This window comes from Halyomorpha halys, unplaced genomic scaffold, assembly GCF_000696795.3.
Source record: "Halyomorpha halys isolate HHAL.00 unplaced genomic scaffold, Hhal_1.1 Scaffold7.1, whole genome shotgun sequence".
Taxonomy (NCBI): domain Eukaryota; kingdom Metazoa; phylum Arthropoda; class Insecta; order Hemiptera; family Pentatomidae; genus Halyomorpha; species Halyomorpha halys.
In genome coordinates, this window is record NW_027110368.1 from 1,938,919 (window position 1) to 1,945,283 (window position 6,365).

Consider the following 6,365-nt stretch of genomic DNA (forward strand, 5'->3'; position numbering starts at 1 on the left):
TATCAACACACCGCTGTAAGCTTCTTACCCATTGTTTATAGGTTCCCACTAGGTTTTGCCTCGTGGAACTTTAGCGAATGAGAAGAACATCAAGACTTTATTTTATAGATTCAAGAGTGTGTAGCTGCCGGACAGACTGTCACAGGTCAGTTTTACGTTGGAATACTCCGCTGTTTGAAAGATCGAGTCCACCGAGTCCGTTCTTGATCCAAGACGATTTCTTCACCATGACAGTGCGCCCTATCAAACTTTGCTGGCCATCACCAAAGTTTTGACCAAGTTTAACGGGGTAACATAGCTGCAGCAGATCCTGACCTAGCTCCCAACGACTTCTTTTTGTTTTTCCAACTCAGAAGACCGGAAAAGACCGATTCGACACCGTTCTAGCAGCCCAGGCGGTTTAGACGAAGTCCCTTACATATCCCGTAGCGTTCTTCAATATTTTAATTTAATCATGTTTACTTGGTCGAAAAAGTTTACATATTCTAAAAAAGTATTAGTTAAGGTGCTTTTATGCATCAGTTTCAACCAAGATTCCTTATCTTTAAGAGGTATTTTTCTAGCTCAAAATGGAAGAGAAAAAAAATCATTTGCGTCATTTAATGATTTTTTTTTTCCGAAAAGGAAAATCCGCTGTACAGACGGTTACTACACTTTTCAGTGTATTTGGCGATGATGCCTTAGGAGAAAGCACCGTCCGTAAGTGGTTTGCTCGGTTTAGAACGGGAAATTTTGACTTGAAAGAAGCTAAGCGCTCGGGTCGTCCTTCAACCGTTGATGATGGCGAAATTCAAGGATTGGTCGCAGACAACCCTCACTTAACAAAACGGGATATCGCAGAAACGCCTTACATATCTCATGGAAGTGTTTTAAATCATTTGGGGCTGCGGGATATGTTTCTCGAAGTGATAAATGGGTTCCTCACAATTTGACGGAAAAGAATTTATTGGACTGTATATCCAATAGCGATTCTCTCCTGAAAGGTTCTAGGAGGACGGAATTAAAAAATTACCTGTAAGATGGCAACATGTAATAGATCAAAATGAGTCATATATAATTGATTAAAAATATTTACAAGAATCTGAAATTTTTAGTGAAATCCCGAACCAGCCTTCGCTACGTCTGCTTATCTTGGGCTACTTCTTACCAGTTTGCTACATGCATGCAGCTTATATATATATATTAAAATTTGTTTCAAACGGCATCCAATAAATAAATAAATGAAGTTTTGATGGGCGTTTTTCGATTTTGATAGAACTTCTAATATAAAATAATGTATAAACTTAGAATATAGTTTATTAATGTATGTTTCGGTCCTGTAAATATTTTGACCCGGAAACATCACAACTAAATACTCTTCTTACAATATTTACCAACATGATACATTTCCAAACTGATACTGGTTTGTTTAAGGAAAATAAATTGGTTGGGTTAAGGAGAGATGAAGAGATCTATATGAAGCCGTGACACGGTATTAAGTTGTGATGTATCCTGTTGGTGATTACACACAGGAGGAAGAGATATGGGGTCCTATTACCGTCGCCGACTCTGTCCTCTTCCAACCTGTTCGTTCTACTTCATTAAATCTCTCTGTGCCTCCTGAAATTTTTCTCGTGTGGTTTGTTTCCTCATTTGATAACGAGTAACATAAATGAATGGATACTTGGTTTTAAATATTTACATGGAACACCATGTTCCCTAACCAACTGCTCTTTGTTGTTGCCTAACCAAAAGCACACATTCACAATTATCTTGATGAAAATTGTCCATTGTAACGATATGTTTTGACATTTATTTCTTTAAAGAGATGTGGATTCGACTGTCAAATCTAAAAAAAACAAAACAAAAAAAACTGAAAATCTCTTGTAAGAATGCGGATTGATAAGGGTGCTAAGAAAAGGAGCAAAATAAAGTACTCGAGAATAAATATACATCTGTTAAAAATATGTTCACATATACTATAGATCGAAAATGTGAAATACTATAGTCATAGATACTTTTTATTGAGAAGTATGTTTATCTTTATTTCGTAAATAAAATTAATAAGTGTTTGCTTGCAGAAACTTCACTAGAAATAAAAAAAATAAAATAAAATAAAAACAAATTTAAAAAATATTATTTTAACTTAGATCAGATTTACTAAATGTATTATAATGTACAGTTGTAAATAGCAATAAATAAATACTTTAAAAAAAAAATTATATGAGTTGTATGCTCGCGGAGTACGCAACTGATTCTATCATAAACACTACAGGCAACACTCTTTTAGCCCTAAAAATATGATAATTCCCGAAAAATAAATAAACAAAAACACAAGTTAAGAATGTTTCTAACATGAACTCCACTTGTCATTGGTGCTCAGAGATCATACAGCTGCCTCTACAAAATGAAAGAAAGAGAAGAATTGTAGCACTGCTACTACATTTGATAACGGATGATTTGGCTTTGAAAAAAGTGATAGTTCCCCTGGACTAGATGTCTTTGTTTAATGTATTTTATGTATCTGTCTAAAGATGTATATGTATGTAATATTGTTTTGTTCATTCTTTACAATTAAATTTATATATAACATTTTTTGTTTTACTGGTTTCTGGTACATATGAATTTTCAAGAGCCTATGATTTTCACAATAGCTATTATAAGGATGACATTGATATTCCTAGAAATTTCCGAACTATTAATTCAGATGTAAAAGGTTTTAAAAAAGAGACTGGAAGCAATGTCTGATTGTGTAGTGATATGAATTTTCGACAGATGAGGTAGAAATATCTGTCAGTGGCTATGCAGTTAAAAATTAAAAAGTACGTTCAAATATTTAAACTCAGTAATCAAGACACCAGTAAAATACGTTGAACAGTTCGACTGCTACGAGAAAATATGGATTGCATGATCGTTTTAAGGAAGCAATTTTGAAAATGTTTGTGATGGATCAAAAACCTCCTTTCCACTCTCAAAATATATAAAATTGAAAGGAAACTTCGCTCATTGCTCTTCTCTGGAATTTAAGAAAACAAAAAAGTTGCAGCGATGAAGACTATTTTTGACTCTTTTGAAGAACAAAGTATAAACACTCATGGATCATTGTGAAAAATGGTTAGCCTACGGACCGTCTGACCACCGGCCGGTAAAGCGATTCTCCTCAATGTCTTCAACACATGAGGATATCATACTTCCCTACCATTTGGAAGCGAGCCATTGTCGTTCCTCTACTCAAGCCTGGTTAGAAGGGAGATGTGACTGAGCACTATCGTCCGATCAGCCTCCTCTCGCATATGAGCAAGATCGTTGAGAGGCTTATTCATCACCACCTAAGAAGCACTGCAATGAAGAAGAAATAATTCCGCCTGAGCAGATAGGTTTCCAGAGTGGGGTCACATGTGAGCATCATCTAGTCAAGCTACAATCCCACACCCAGAGCTACATGCACATGAACAGAGCAACGGCGCTCATTTCTCTCGACTGTAGAATGAACACATCCATTTCTCATCCGAAGACTGGAAAACATCAAGTTACCAGCCACCCTATGCCGCCTGATTGGAAACTACCTCGGCGGGAGGTCTTTCGTCGTACGGATAGCGAGGAGCTTGTCGACTCCTGTTCTTACCTTCTGTGGAGTGCCTCAGGGCTCGGTGCTGGAACCAATATTGTTTGTACTATTCACAGCCCCGGTGGTATCAATCCAGCATCCGAAGGCAGTGGTTGCTGCCTATGCGGATGACATCGAGATCTACGCCTCCAGCGTTAATGCTTCAACGGCGCTGTCTCATGCTCAGGAAGCGGCAAACACCATCGGTACTGAACTTGGAATCAAGCGCATTGGAATCAAGGTTAATCCCGCCATGACAGATGCTATTGTGATGTCATACCAAAAAGGTAAGAAACCACTACCTACTCACTTCAAGATATACGAGGTCGACCAACGGATCTCCCTACTCTATCTGAGAGTCACACTCGATCGCCATCACACTTTCTCCAGTCATGTTCGTGAGAGGCTCAAGCTGGCTCGTCAGAAGACTTACAGGATGTACCATCTACTGAAATCTCCGCAGCTCTCGCTCAGACTTAAGCTACAATTCTACAAGGCCGTCATTAGACCAACGCTGCTTTACAGTGCTCCCTTACTGAAGCACACGTACAAGAGCACACTAAACAAACTGCAGAGCTTCCAGAACTCCATCCTTCGACAGATCGTAAGAGGAAAAGCGTTACAGAGGGCCAGAAACACTGTTATCCACGATGAACTCCAACTGCCCTCTGTCCCGGAGTACATTGGCCGGAGACACATCAAATGTTTTGATAGCTTAAAGACCTGTACCAACCCGCTATTCAGGGATATTGCCACCACCCCTCCACTGCCACCTGGGAGACGTCCGTCCCCTTGGTAAATGTTCTTACCATGGGAAGAGGTTTGGGCTCTGCAGCCTAAATCTAATTCTACCATCACCAGCAAAGCGGACCCATTCGGCGCCATCGAGTCTTAACATACAGTGAACTTCACTACAACCCTTAAAATACCTAATGGTAAAAGAAGGAAGCATCGCAACTTACATCTTTTGTACTTAATTATTCTTTATTTTCAATTAGAGGATACGAAAAAAAAATTGAAAATTGGACCTCATTTTCACAAATCGTACAAAATCGAGGTGGTCATTTAAGTAATGTGATATCCAATAAATATTGCTGTATAGTGAGGATTTAAAAAAAAAGAATACAATTTAATTGTCAATAATCATCGCGTTTTCATTTCAATAAAAAATTACCAGATCAATATGAAAAAAAAAATTAAAAGAAGAAATAAAACATATGTGACAAATCCATAAAAGATTTTTGATGCAATATGTTATGACAACAAACTGATTCTTGAAAACTAGTTAAGTAACCTCACACTTGAAATTTTTTCCAAAAGCCATTGAAGGGTAAGGTTTATTCACGACTAATTAAAAACAGATAAAAACAATCTATAACATAAAGAAGAACATAGAAGTTCAATAACTTCTTTTTAAATAAAAAAAAATAACATAAAAAGTTATTAAATGTCCATTATTCTGAACTTGTTCATTTTTATAAAATTACATATCAATCATTTGCTTAAATCTATTAATTAGGTCTGTTTCTTCTGACTGTGCGGAACTGTACGGTACTGTCTAGATCCAGTTTTTCTCTCTCAAAAGGTGTACTGCGCGTGCTCCGTATAATTCTGGGCAGTAAGAATTGGTTGTTGAAACAGACCCTTCACCATCCCTAAATTCTTCATTTTTCTCATAACATTGATATACAGTCGTTAGAAGTAAATATATTCAATTAATTATTTTTTAATGAAAATGAATTGTGATGAGAACAGAATGACTTACAAAAAATAGGAAAAAAAAAATGTTGCTATGTTTAGAAAAAAAATCCTTACTAAAAGGATTTTATTATTTTTTTTTCATTAATGATTCAGTGCTTAAAATGTGTACAATATAGTTTTAAAAAACTGAATACATATTTAAACAGGACTCAATGAAGTATTATTCGCCTTAAAAAAATAGATTTATGTTTCTAAATATATTTGGGAACTGAATCAGGAACAGCAATTAGAGCAACCATTTCACAAACAAAAAAAAAGTCCAAAAGCAGCTTCTTTATTTTATAGTTGTCAAAACGAGAGGGGCACTTCAAGAAGCTAGAATTGTCCCCTCGTTTTATCGTCCGTTTAATGACTATGTAACGAAACCTCCAGGCTGTAAGAGTAACAAGTGCTCGGGGAATTTTCACGAGAATTTAAACAATTGTGTTTTATGAGGACAATCCTCCTAATAACCAGTGGGCCACAACTAAAATTGCAACCGTTTATACAGTAGTTTAATTACCAATTACAATTAGTCATAATTGTAATTTTATTTTTGCAATTTTAAAATATGCAAGTAATAGAAATTACCTCTGTCCCAACAATGATATATTTCATATTAAAGTATACAGAAATCAAATACCTGTTAAACTTTTGCTAGGGAAATTTTCTATGGCTTATCGATCCCTAACTTAACATTTTTTATTTATTTACTATAATTGAACTAAGATATAAAAAATTGTCCATAGTTAAAAACACATTTCATATAAAAAACTTATTCCAGCATACATTCGCCTATATATAAAAGGTTGTATTCACTTTGAATTATGTTATGTCATGTAAGGTAATTTTCCTAATTCATGTTAGTTTTCTGTTTTAGAGCGATCAAAAAAAAAAAAAAAGTACACTTCACTTTTAGTGTTATTAATAAGCACTATCTGGATATTATTTTTTTTTTTAATTTTCATAATTTATAAACCAAGCATCATTTATTCTTTCATCGTTCTTTAAATTCATGTTTTTTATACAACAAATGATA